Below are 14575 nucleotides of genomic sequence, written 5' to 3'. Positions count from 1 at the left end.
CAAAGATTTACAAAATGAGGTTGAGTGGGCTTTAGGATAACCTAAGGCTGAGCTCTGTCTTCTTATTGCTGTCACTGTTAGAAGTTTAACAGTGGTTTTCAGTGCTGAAACCAGTGGATGACAGGTTCTATACAAATATGGCATAATGATGTTGATCCTTCTATCTCAAAGACTCAGAAGTAAAAAGTTCCTAGAGACAAGTAATTTGCTTAAAGATTAACATTGAAGAAAACAACAAAATCTAGAACTTTAGTGGTGGTGTCTGTCATTTGTTTTTAAAAGCAGCCAACAAATATTTACTGAATACATACTAAGTTTCTGGAATGATTTATAGAAGCATATGAAGCAGTTAGTCTCTGCTATTAGGGGCTTAAAGTCATGTTGGAGGATTTCACATAAACACACACAAACACAATCCAACAATCCACACAATCCAACAATCCAAAATATCATGTAATCTCCAAATGAATGGCATTGTAGGAAATAATAATACAGGAAGTAATATAGGAGTTGCAAGAGGGAAGATTGCGGAGACCTTCATGGAGAGTTCCATGTAAGAGAAAGAAAGAATGGACATTGTACCTGCTAAAGGGGCAGGATTCATCTGAGCAGAGATGAAGGGAGAAGTTATTCCAGGCAGGAGTGGAGTGATGGCCAGGCATAAAAGGCAGGAAAGTAAAAAGTGGGTCCAGGCAACAGTGAGCCAGCAGACTAGCCATGGCAAAGGGGGTGAGGATGCAGATGGTGGCTCTTATGCCTGGAAAAGTAGGTTGGGTCAGACTGAGGACATCAAGGGGTACATAATATACATATATCTTATTGCTGGTGATGTTAACCTTGGTCCCTTTGTTAGAGTGGTGTCTTCCTGGTCTCTACATTGTAAAGTTACAAAAATTAATAGGTATTTTGTGGTAGATGCAACACAATTTTAAGTTTAATCTGTATTATTAATATTTTCCCATTATTAACTGTGCCTAATCAACAAAACAAGAAGTCAAATCCTGATTTGTAGCATTTGCCAGTCTCTGTGGTGTAAATACCCCCACCATGGCTGGTAATGAGCTTCCAATGTGACACCACTGAAAGGGGAGCTGGGAAGGGACACACAGTGCACATCATTATGTAGTACACCCATCATCCAGATGCAATAGATGTACGTAACCTCCAGAGCATAGATAATAGTGACACATAGCACAATAAGTAGGAAGTGATGAGTATGTATGACCTTTGTTTAGAAGAAAATTTATTTGTGAGTTTATAGAATTTAATCTTTAGTAGTGGCTGTGTTTAACAACTGCCTCACAAAATTCCTGAAAATGTCACAGTTGGCTTTCATGACCTCGTAGGAGCGACTCCAGACACCACCGCAGGCACTGTTACCTGTGCCCAGGTGGCCCTCTCAGGGCATCTTGTCACAAACTTGAAAGTGAGCAGCAAAATCTCTCTTAGATCCCTGTGGTCTGGCATTTGTTCCACCCACAGGAAATGTGTGCTTTAGCTAGAAAGAAGAGTAAAAATGGTTGTGCTGGTTCTTCATTCTAAGATATGGCTGCCAGGTGCCTTTGCCAGATGAGGTGTTTAAGACGTATGTCTCTCAGTGTAGAAGGATCTGTGGTGAGATGCTGGGACAAAACCCCAGTTTTATACCTACTCCTTGCTTGGGGAGAAATTTCAGTTCTTTTTTTTTTAACTGTTTCTTACTGTGGTAAAATATACATAACACAATATTTATCATTTTAACCATTTGTAGGTGTACAATTCTGTGACATTGAATACATTCACAATGTTTTCAAGTCCCATCTGTGTTGTAGCATATAAAAAAAGTTATTACTTTTTATAACTGAATATGATTCCACCACATTTTGTTTATCTAGTCAACTGTTGATGGATACTTGGGTTTTTCCCCAACTTTTGGCTGTTGTGAATATGTGAATAGATATTGCTTCTATGAACGCTGGTGTACAGAAATCTATTCAATTCATGCTTTCAATTCTTTTGGATTATATACCTAAGAGTAGAATTGCTGGATTTTATGGTAATTCTGTTTAACTTTTTGAGGAACAGTGAGAAATTTCAGTTCTTTATCCTCATCCATAAGGGTGAGATGATTGCTAGTAGGTATATAATAAATACACAGACATGAGCAATGTTGATAAAATGCCTGGCCTAGTATCTGGACAAAGTAGTAGGTACCCTTTTATATTTGTCTATCAATCGATCAAGCGATATAGATATAGATATATAACACAGATATATGTATGTATATGTGCATTTGTATTTTTTAAATTAGCAGACACTTCTGGAATGCTTACTAAATGGCAGTACTTTACATGCATTAATACATATTAATTCATTTAATTGTCATAACAATCCTGAATGGTAGGTAGGTGTTACTGTTATTATTGTTGTTACTATTATCCTTGTTTTTTTATAGACATGTAGACTAAAACATAGGGAAGTTATGTAACTTGCCCAAGGCCAAAAAGCTACTAGAAAGTATAGTAGCCAGGATTAACCCCAAGTTGTCTACCACCATAATTAATACGTGTTTTCAGACACTATAAAGTGTTACTTTTCTTCCTCATTTAGAGAAGAGGCATGAAAAAGAAACACAAAACACCATGTTTCTAGGTCTACGGCTCTTCTGCCAGCACATCCCACAAAGTAGACTACTGAAAGACTGGCTTGTGATGGTTACAGCGAGTTTCTGAATAGGAGGTGTGGGGACTGTGGAACGAGAGAGCCCTTACGATGAAGCTGACAGAGGAGGAAGCAGCACCCTTTGCTGGGAAAGCTCTGTTGAGCCCTTCATGGCAACTGGGGACTGGTGGCCGTGGAAGGTTGACTCGATGAAGCTTCCTGGTTGCTCCTCCACTCACTGACCAGTTTTGCTGGCAGGTCTCTCTGCCCTGACATGATTCAATTCCATTCTACTATGACATAAAGGGACCATAGGATATCAGATCAAATGACTTCCTTTATGTTTTCAAAATTAGGAAAAGCAGATATCAGAACCGGTGGTTTTCAAACTTTCTGAGGGGGAGCAAGAAGCCTTTTTTTGTTCTTTTGGTGGTGCTCTGCCTTTGGGGATTTTTTCAGTGGCTCCTGAAAAATCTCCTAAAATGCAGGGGTTTCATGGTACAGATGGAAAATTACGGTTCCATTTTAAATGCCTCATCGTATAGCTGAGGACCTGAAAAACAGAAAGGTAAAGTGATTTTCCCAAAACCACACAGCAGGTACAACCAGGCTGCAAATCTGCCAGTTCCTAGCACTCCTAGTGCTTTGTGCCTCACATCCTGGTGTTATCGACTTTGGTGCTCACTGGGGACCGGCCGGGGAGAGACAACATGGTGTCTGTGAGCCAGGGAGTCCCTCACACCTCTCAGCTGGTGACCCACTGGCCAAAGTGGGAATTCGCCTGCCAATCCCAGGGCACAAGCAGGAGGAACTGGCAATTCCTGGTCAGCAATTGCCAGCCTTGATGAAAGGTCCCTGCTCTGTTTGCAGAACAGGTGCTGAGACAGAGGGATCATATCTTATTGTAATGGAAGCTGTTTTAATGTATGCCTCGCCCATCTGTCTTCCATAAAGGTACAACAGGCTTCCCTCTTTATCTGGCTGGAAGGTACAGTTATTTTTACTCTCAGGCACATAAAATATATAGAGCCACTTGAATGGGCTTCTTTGGAATGCAGAGAGTAGCTGCTCAGCACAAAGCAACTCAAATATTCTGTAAAGTTTTCATAATTCATGAAACCTGTTATTCGTGGAGGTTTTTCTTGAGACCCCATCAATACTCCCAGATTGCTTCTATGAGGAGCAGAGGAAGAAGACAGTTCTACTTTCCTTATGGGTCTGCCTATCTGATCTATTTGTCTCATCCAACCAAATATGTACACAGAGCTCTCTCGATTGCTAACTCGCCTAGCAGTAACCTGTTTCTTGCCCCGGATTCTGGGTGTTTTGGAACAAACTGTTTAACTATCTCGGGTCTCGGTTTATCAATTCATGTAAAGGACAAGTCTGGGTGTTGTCATGAGGACGACGTTCAGTTAATGTTTATAAACCATGGTGATGTCCTCAGATGAAAGATGTTCAGTGAACATAAAAATACTCAGCTATGATGATTAATGCATGGTCTTTGCCAATGAGATTATTTAAATGATGGAACAGTGGCGACTATTTTAATCTATAGACTCTCACTAAAGTTTCAAAGCACTTTCCCAACAATAAATCTTGCCAAGTGTTATTTAATCCTCACTTTAGAGACCAAGAAGTTGAAGCACCATAATGCATGTGCTTTCCTCACGGGCAGGGGTTAAAGTTAACCGTGAAAAATTATCAGTGTTGCTTCTCTTCCAGGACACTGTGCCCCAGACTCGGGAGTTTTGTAAAATATCCTGAGCTAATGCATTCTCCCTGGAGGAGGATGGAAGAGCCCACAGGAAATCCACTTAGCAAGCATGTATTGAGTCCTGGAGATACAAAGATGAGGGACTTAATGTACATTCTCAAAGCCCTTACGATACAGAGAGAGGTGGAGGAGTAAGCATGCATGATCAGACATTTAGAGCCACACGTGCAAACGGAGAAGAGAGGGTCCAATGGACAGTAAAGGGAGTGTAGGGACAATATTGAAAGTGATGTTTTGTTTGTTTGCAAATGTGCTTTGTTCATGAGTCTTCATTTAGGCTCCCTCAGAAGCAGATGCTGGGGCAAGGATTTGAGGTTTATCAGCGGTTTATTTGGAAGGAAGGTGAAGAAAGCATCACTGGGTGACGGGAAAGCGAGACAGGGACGGGAAGGCAGCTATCATTGCTGGCAACCAGGATGGTTTCTGGGGAAACACACACCTCAGAGCCATCCCCGGAAGGGGCAAGGTTGCTGGAGTGTTTATACCCCAACTCCTATTAGCTACTGAAGGGGGACTGCTCCTGGGGGTCAGTAATTCTTGCCTGGAGTGTGTAGCAAAGTGGGCTGCAGACACCAGAGAAAGTCTCTGAATAAAGAAGAGGTGGCTACTGGGAGTCCTGTGCACTTAGGGATAAGGGTGAGGGGTACCAGCGGGGCATAGTGACTGCTCCACCTTTTAAAGAAAACCACCACTGGAATGCAAAGTACTATATTCTCTAGCACATGCCCTTGACTCTCTGGTTTAGAGATAATCATTTAACTGTCCATTTCAGTCGGTAGAGCACATTTGCTATTAAGAGCAGGGACAGCCCTGGGGGAGGACTGGTTAAGAAGGAAAGACCGAGTTATGACTTACTGCTCACACTTGGACGAAAGACCCACCTCTCTCCTCCTGTCCTTCACATCTCAGAATAGGCATCTCCTCCTCAGCCTTCTTCCTGACCCTTCTGGGTCCCCCGGGGGATGCAGAGCTCACTCCTTTCACGGTGGTTATAACATCTACTTGCACTTTTGTATTTACTCATCCTTCTCCTTCAAAAGACTCAACTTCCTGAAGGCAGAGTATGAGCCTAACAGAGAATCTTTCAAGTGATGCATGTGACCATTTAAAGGAACAAAAATAATAAATCTTTTCTATTTTACAACTTTCCCTTTAGAACAAGAGAGTGTACCCTGCTCCAGAAGAAATGTAAGATGAAACGAAACTCATAGGTCAGCCATTGTGATACAATGAGCACAAAAGGAGACAGAAGGAAGGGAGATCCACCGGAATGATATGTACTAGGGGTTAAAAATCAAGCAGTGATTTTTTTTTAAATTTATTTTATTTATTTATTTATTTATTTATATATTTGACTGTGTTGGGTCTTCATTTCTGTATGAGGGCTTTCTCTAGTTGCGGCAAGCGGAGGCCACTCTTCATCGCAGTGCATGGGCCTTTCACCATCGCGGCCTCTCTTGTTGCGGAGCACAGGCTCCAGACGCGAAGGCTCAGTAGTTGTGGCTCACGGGCCTAGCTGCTCCGCAGCATGTGGGATCTTCCCAGACCAGGGATCGAACCCATGTCCCCTGCATTGGCAGGCAGATTCTCAACCACTGCGCCACCAGGGAAGCCCAAGCAGTGATTTTTTTAATACTGAGTTGCATGAGCTCTTTGTGTATTTTGGAGATTAATCCCTTGTTGGTTGCTTTATTTGCAAATATTTTCTCCCATTCAGAGAGCTGTCTTTTTATTTTGTTTATGGTTTCCTTTGCTGTGCAAAAGCTTTTAAGTTTCATTAGGTCCCATTTGTTTATTTTTGTTTTTATTTTCATTACTCTAGGAGGTGGGTCCAAAAAGATCTTGCTATGATTTATGTCAAAAAGTGTTCTGGGGCTTCCCTGGTGGCGCAGTGGTTGAGAGTCCGCCTGCCGATGCGGAGGACACGGGTTCGTGCCCCGGTCTGGGAGGATCCCGCATGCCGCGGAGCGGCTGGGCCTGTGGGCCATGGTCGCTGAGCCTGTGGGTCCAGAGCCTATACTCCACAGCGGGAGGGGCCGCGATGGTGAGAGGCCCGCGTACCACCAAAAAAAAAAAAAAGTGTTCTGCCTATGTTTTCCTCTAAGAACTTTATAGTGTCTGGCCTTACATTTAGGTCCTTAATCCATTTTGAGTTTATTTTGGGGGATAGTGTTAGGGAGTGTTCTAATTTCATTCTTTTACATGTAGCTGTCCAGTTTTCCCTGCACCACTTATTGAAGAGGCTGTCTTTTCCCCACTGTATGTTCTTGCTTCCTTTGTCATAGATTAGGTGACCATAGGTGCGTGGGTGTATCTCTTGGCTTTCTGCCCTTTTCCATTGATCTATATTTCTATTTTTGTGCCAGTACCATACTGTCTTGATTACTGTAGCTTTGTAGTATAGTCTGAAGTCAGGGAGCCTGATTCCTCCAGGTCCGTTTTTCTTTCTCAAGATTGCTTAGGCTATTCAGGGTCTTTTCTGTTTCCATACAAATTGTAAAAATTTTTTTTTCTAATTCTGTGAAAACTGTCATTGGTAATTTGATAGGATTTGCACTGAAAAAACAAACAACCTAATGAAAAAATGGGTGGAAGACCTAAATAGACATTTCTCCAAAGAAGACATCCAGATGGCCAACAAACACATGAAAAGATGCTCAAAATCACTGATTATTAGAGAAATGCAAGTCAAAACTACAGTGAGGTATCACCTCACACTGGTCATAATGGCCATCATCAAAAAATCTATAAAAAATAAATGCTGGAGAGGATGTGGAGAAAAGTGAACCCTCCAACAGTGTTGGTGGGAATGTAAATTGGTACAGCCACTACAGAGAACAGTATGAAGGTTCCTCAGAAAACTAAAGATAGAACTACCATATGACCTACAAATCCCACTCCTGGGTATATACCGGGAGAAAATCATAATTCAAAAAGATATATATACCCCAATGTTCACTGAAGCACTATTACAATAGCCAGGACATGGAAGCAACCTAAGTGTCCATCGACAGAGGAATGGATAAAGAAGCTGTGGTACATATATACAATGGAATATTACTTGGCCATAAAAAGGAATGAAATATTGCCATCTGCAGAGACATGGATAGACCTAGAGACTGTCATACAGAGTGAAGTGAGTCAGAAAGAGAAAAACAAATATCATATAATATCGCTTACCTGTGGACTCTAGAAAAATGGTACAGATGAACTTATTTGCAAAGCAGAAATAGAGACACAGATGTAGAGAACAAACTTATGGATACCAAGGGGGCAAGGGGTGTGGGATGAGTTGAGAGATTGGAATTGACATATATACACTACTATGTGTAAAATAGACAACTGATGAGAACCTACTGTATAGCACAGGGAACTCTACTCAATGCTCTGTGGTGACCTAGATGGAAAGGAAAACTAAAAAACAGGGGATATACGCATATGTATAACTGATTCACTTTGCTGTACAGCAGAAACTAACACAACATTGTAAAGCAACTATACTCCAAAAAAAATTTTTTTAAAAAGAAAAGAAAAGAAAAATCAAGCAGTGAAAAGTGTAACATCATGTGAAGAAAGACAGGTTCTTAAAATCAAGCCTAAGGCTCATTTCCTCTTCCATTTTTATTTTTAAAAATCTGTATTTATCTATTATCTATCTAGCTATGTATTTATTGATCTATCCATCCTAGATTGTGTGTTCTTTAATAGAGGGATATAAAAGAAGAAAAAGTAAAAAACTTCCTGTACCATAACCCCTGCTGTAATTAAAAATAAAAGTAATCCATATAGAAGACCATCAAATCCAATGATAGAGAACAATACAGGGTGTAAAGGACCTCTCCAGGACCACAGCAGACCTTCTCACCCAAGAAACACTTATCAAAGTTCTGTATAATTCCGTCCAGAAAATAAGCATGATATAATGATAAAATGATAATAGGTAACACTTATTGGGTGACTACTGTGTGTCTGGAACTATTCTAAGACCTTGCTATATATTAAATTTTAAATCTATAACATAGTTATATTTTCATCCACAATTTATATAAGAAAACACTGAGGCACAGAGAAGTAAACTCACTCACCCAAAGTGACATGCTTAGTCAGAGGCGGAGGCAAGATTTGAACTTGAGACGTCTGAATTCAGAATCCAGGCTCTTAACCACTACACTGTGTTGGCAAACCACATGTGCTTAATTTGTATATTTTAGTACAAAAAATGCTAATTTGTGTGCATGCGTGTGTATACGAAAACGGGCAACTCTAAAACGGCAAGAAGCATGCATGGTCTAAGCAGCTGAGCTCTTTCCCCAACTCCGCATCTTTCTGGAGGCTTTACCCCTGAGCTTGCCAGCACAAAATAATCTGCAAAGCACATTTACATCATCTTTGTAATAACCATCTGCTTCTCACCATATGCACTTTATTGTGCACAATTCCGTCAACAGCATTGTCATGTAACACACTTCCCGACTACGAACATTGAATACAGGCAACTTTAGTAAGTCTGCTTTTACACTTAGGTGGAGCCTAAATTGCAGGTGTGCATTTGTTCAGCAGTTCACTTCATGACCAGGACTTGAGGCTCTAAATGCAGGAGTCATCAGGTGCTAGGGGAGTTCCAAGGCAAACAATTTGGGAAGGACCTTGAAGTTGTCACCATCCTATTCTACATCACAAAGACCAGATGGCCAATGAAAATAAGCTGGCTGGGCAGCCACGCAATAAACATTTAGTGAAACCAACCGTATCAAGAGCATTGTGTTAGGCGCCAAAGACATCAAGTATGTGGGTTCTATATTGAGAGTTGATCGCCTAGTTCACAAGCCATGGCCATAGCCAGTGGTTTTCCAGTTCTGAGTGCCCCAGGTTCTATGCAGGTGCTTTCCAGGGCCTTGGAATGCTGAAGGGATGGCTCATCTAGTCCTCCATTCTTACCCTACCCCACCAGAGGTTCCTCTCCTGCCTGTTTCATGTGCTGGGTGTCAGCATAACATTTTATATTTACAAAAGCTTTCAGTACTCAGAATAACTTGAAAGTCATTTCCCTAAGGTATTAGGTTTGCTTAAAGTAAAAAAAAAAAAAAAATTTAATTCACGTTTGGTCAATTCTGCTTTTATCTTCAGGTAGTCATATAGCTTGAATGAACATATCATTTTATATCTAAATGCTTATTTTATTTTTTTCTGATTATGTATTTATATACCCCTACTGTTCAAAATGTTTAAAATACAGAGAGGTTTCAAAACTGTAGTCCTAATTCCCTGAGATAATTACTTGTTTACATTGTGTTGTATTTCTGTGTGGTTTTTATCCTATGCAGATCACATATTTAGCTTACATTTTTATAAAATGAGAAGCATACAAGAATTTGCATGCCATCTTTGCACAGGTGTCATGCTAATGTCCCCTTATTGTTCCAATCTGAGTACACGTGCTGCTGAAATAGTGTACATTAATTTTATATTATGTATTGCATTTTCAATTTCTACTATATTTTAACTTTGCCCACAGAAGGATTTCTTTTTGGTCTGAGTCCTCCAGGCCAAATCTAATTTGTTCTAGTTGCTGGAGAAATTTCTGGCATAGGAAGTATTTTCAGTCCAGAGGGACATGCAACACTCTCTTTCCAAATCCCTAAGGGGTACACTTGTGCAAATTTGTCAAATCCATGATTTTATGATGATGCTAAGATGCAGATACTTGTGACTGAATTTTAAATTCATGTTCCATTTCCTAGAGCCCTTTCTAAAAAAGTAGAAGGGAAAAACAGGCATTCTCATTATGGTGCTACTACTCCTGAAACATGGTACTGAAGGATTTTATAACAGCAATATGATGCACAGACACCGAAACAACAAAGCTAACTGAAACATGTAAAGCCTGTCTGCAAAGGCCAAGTTTAAATTGCCCATCATTGTTATATTACTCTTGTCCCTGCTTTCTAGATTTATGTCTTCACATAAAAATAGCCACACATAAAATATGCAGCTAAAATGATATTGTTTGCATGTCATTCATAACCTAAAATTTTCTAGGTTAAGACCAGATTATTTTCTGGCATTTAGAAATAAGACATTTTATATAAGAACCCATTTTTGATTTGATGAATGGTCTTGGATAAATCAGTTTGAGGTATATTTAAGCCACTTTCAAAATTCTGCTAAAGAACAAATCTAAGAAACAACTAAATTAAGAATGTCATCTTTTCACTTTATATTTCCACAGATGAGTCATTTAAATGACCTTTAATCCTGGTACATTTAAAATGATTACTACAATCAAAGGTATTCATTCTATACACCACATTTTCAATTGCATATTAAGTGAGTTCTCAACACTGCTCAGAAAAAGGTCTACATAAATAAGTAGGTTTAAACCAGCTGCGACCAAAAATATGATTTGTTCAGAGATAAACATTTATGGTACACAAGCATCACTTCTGCTTTTTACAAATTTGTCTTGGCGAGTTAAAGAAAAGTAGGGAAACAGAATTTTAGGGATGAAATAAGACCTGATCATTTCAGAATATGTATTAAGCTCCCCACATGCCACTTCCAATGCCAAGATTCCAGTGAGAAAGGTGGGTAGGCCGCGGGTCTCTATCTTGTACTGGCTCATGTCTGAGCAGAATCTCAGTGTCTTCTATAGAATAGATGTGAGACTTGGACTCAAGATGTACTCCAGGGAAAAGGAATAGATGGGGCCAAGACTGAAATCTGTGTCTACAAAGTACACAGAGAAATTCACTGAAATTGGCAACCCTGGGAGACTAATCTGTCATATCACAGCATCTCTTTATTGGAAATTTATTATTTCAAAACATTTGGCCCCTGCAAGTCTCTTTTATTTCTTCTTCTTCTTCTTCTTTTGGTTGAGGTTAAGACCTACTTCTTAGCTAGGGTTTTTGCACTTAAGTTTCTTAACCTGCCCACCTCTATCAACAAATCAATGCTTCTCTGCCATGAATTTAAATAAAAATGATGCCAGTACCTGTTTTTAAGGCTATACATTCTCTACTAGAAGATAAAAGACATAAATATGTAAATGTTTCCTGAAGATTCAAGTACCTTGTGTTTCATATTCTCTGAGACATATCACAGTACGATTGTTGGAAGAATATGGTGGTGATATTTCTTTCAAATTATGTACTCCAATCTTATTTTAGCTCTTTACATTCTACCATAGCAAAAATACTTACTACTGGACCTTCAAGATGGTGGAGGAGTAAGACATGAAGATCACCTTCCTCCCCGCTATACATCAAAAATACATCTACACGTGGAACAACTCCTACAGAACCTCCACTGAACACTGGCAGAAGACCTCAGAACAAGAAAACAAGGCAAGAAAATCCCCATGAACCTGGGTAGGGCAAAAGAAAAATGAAAAAAAAAAAACAGACAAAGGAATAGGGATGGGACCAGCACCTCTGGGAGGGAGCTGTGAAGGAGGAAAAGTTTCCACACACTAGGAAGCCCCTTCACTGGCAGGGATGGCAGGGAGCTTCGGAGCCACAGAGGAGAGCACAGCAACAGGGGTGCAGAGGGCAAAGCAGAGAGATTCCGCACAGAGGATTGGGGCTAACCAGCACTCACCAGCCTGAGACGCTAGTCTGCTCACTCGCTGGGGCAGGTGGGGGCTGAGAGCTGAGGCTCGGGCTTCGGAGGTCGGATCCCAGGGAGAGGACTGGGGTTGGCCGCATGAACACAGCCTGAAGGGGGCTAGTGTGCCACAGCCAGCTGGGAGGGAGTCCGGGGAAAAGTCTGAACCTGCCAAAGAGACAAGAGACCATTGTTTCAGGGTGTGCAAGGAGAGGGGATTCAGAGCACCACCTAAACAAGCTCCAGAGATAGGGTGCAAGCCGTGGCTATCATCTTGGACCCCAGAGGTGGGCATGGACCACTACCACTGCTGCCACTGTCACCAAGGGTCCTGTGTGCAAACACAGGTCACTCCCCACACCCTCCCAGGAGCCTGTGCAGCCCACCACTGCCAGGGTCCTGTGATTCAGGGCCAGCTTCCCCAGGAGAATACACAGCATGCCTCAGGCTGTTGCAACTTCACACTGGCCTCTGCCACTGCAGGCTCACCCCGCACATCCCAACTGTGACTGCTGTATCCCTCCCGCTCCCCGGCCTGAGTGAGCAAGTGAGCCCTAATCAGCTGCTGCTTTAACCCCTTCCTGTCTGGGCGGGGAACAGACACCCGAGTGTGGTCTACATGCCTAGGCAGGGCCAAAACTAAAGGTGAGCCCTGGGAGCTGTGCGAACAAAGAAGAGAAAGGGAAATCTCTCTGTGCAGCCCCAGGAGTAGCAAATTAAATCCCTGCAATCAGCTTGGTGAACCCTGAATCTGTAGAATATCTCAATAGACAACGAATGTTCCCAAAATTGAGGCAGTGGACTTCAGGGGCAACTGTGGACTTCGGGTTTGCTTTCTCCATTTGACTTGGTTTTGGTTTTATGGTTACCTTAGTTTAGTTTTTAGTGATTGTTTTCAGTTGTGGGTTTCTTTATTGGTTTGGTGGCTCTCTTCCTTTTCTTTTTTCTTCTCTTTTTGTGTCTGTGTGTATATTTCTTTGTGTGATTTTCTCTATATAGTTTTGCTTTTACCATTTGTTTTGGGATAGATCATATCTTGGGTCACAAATCAAGCCTCAGTAAATTTAAGAAAATTGAAATTGTATCAAGTATCTTTTCTGACCACAACGCTATGAGACTAGAGGAAAAAAAAACTGTAAAAAATACAAACACAAGGAGGCTAAACAATATGCTAATAAATAAACAAAAGATCACTGAAGAAATCAGAGGAAATCAAAAAATACATAGAAACAAATGACAATGAAAACACGATGACCCACAACCTATGGGATGCAGCAAAAGCAGTTCTAAGCGGGAAGTTTATAGCCATACAGTCCTACCTCAAGAAACAAGAAAAATCTCAAATAAACAACCTAACCTTACACCTAAAGCAATTAGAGAAAGAAGAACAAAAAAAAAATCCCAAAGTTAGCAGAAGGAAAGAAAACATAAAGATCAGATCAGAAATAAATGAAAAAGAAATGAAGGAAACAATAGCAAAGATCAATAAAACTAAAAGCTGGTTCTTTGAGAAGATAAACAAAATTGAAAAACCATTAGCCAGACTCATCAGGAAAAAAAGGAAGACTCAAATCAACAGAATTAGAAATGAAAAAGGAGAAATAACAACTGAGACTGCAGAAATACAAAGGATCATGAGAGACTACTACAAGAAACTATATGCGAACAAAATGGACAACCTAGAAGAAATGGACAAATTCTTAGAAAAGTACAACCTTCCGAGACTGAACCAGGAAGAAATAGAAAATATGAACAGACCAATCACAAACACTGAAATTGAAACGGTGATTAAAAATCTTCCAACAAACAAAAGCCCATAACCAGATGGCTTCACAGTCGAATTCTATCAAACACTTAGAGAAGAGCTAACATCTATCCTTCTCAAACTCTTCCAAAATATAGCAGAGGGAGGAACCCTCCCAAACTCATTCTACGAGGCCACCATCACCCTATACCAAAACCAGACAAAGATGTGACAAAAAAAGAAAACTATAGGCCAATATCACTGATGAACATAGATGCAAAGATCCTCAACAAAATACTAGCAAACAGAATTCAACAGCACATTAAAATGAACATACACCGTGATCAAGTGGGATTTATCCCGGGAATGCAAGGATTCTTCAATATACACAAATCAATCAATGTGATACACCATATTCACAAACTGAAGGATAAAAACCATATGATAATCTCAATAGATGCAGAAAAAGCTTTTGACAAAATTCAACACCAATTTATGATAAATACTCTCCAGAAAGTGGGCAAAGAGGGAACCTACTTCAACATAATAAAGGCCATATATGGCAAACCCACAGCAAACATCATTTTCAATGGTGGAAAACTGAAACCATTTCCTCTAAGATCAGGCACAAGACAAGGGTGCCCATTCTCACCACTCTTATTCAACATAGTTTTGGAAGTTCTAGCCATAGCAATCAGAGAAGAAAAAGAAATAAAAGGAATCCAAATCCGAAAAGAAGAAGTAAAGCTCTCACTGTCTGCAGATGACATGATACTATACATAGAGAATCCTAAAGATGCTACCAGAAA

The 14575-nt window shown here is 40.5% G+C and overlaps 1 long non-coding RNA gene across 2 annotated transcripts in view; it reads right to left on the bottom strand.

Annotated features, from left to right (window-relative positions):
- LOC129392545 (uncharacterized) overlaps positions 1 to 14575 on the bottom strand; it is a 184348-nt gene that overhangs the window by 131363 nt on the left and 38410 nt on the right. For both annotated transcript variants that reach the window (XR_008618662.1, XR_008618663.1), the window contains exon 2: positions 12017 to 12190. This is a non-coding gene — a long non-coding RNA (uncharacterized lncRNA). The remainder of the gene's footprint in view (positions 1 to 12016; positions 12191 to 14575) is intronic.

Source organism: Physeter macrocephalus, chromosome 11, assembly GCF_002837175.3.
Source record: "Physeter macrocephalus isolate SW-GA chromosome 11, ASM283717v5, whole genome shotgun sequence".
Classification (NCBI taxonomy): Eukaryota; Metazoa; Chordata; class Mammalia; order Artiodactyla; family Physeteridae; genus Physeter; species Physeter macrocephalus.
Note: the sequence above shows the minus strand (reverse complement) of the source record. Positions and strands in the feature narration are given on the sequence as shown.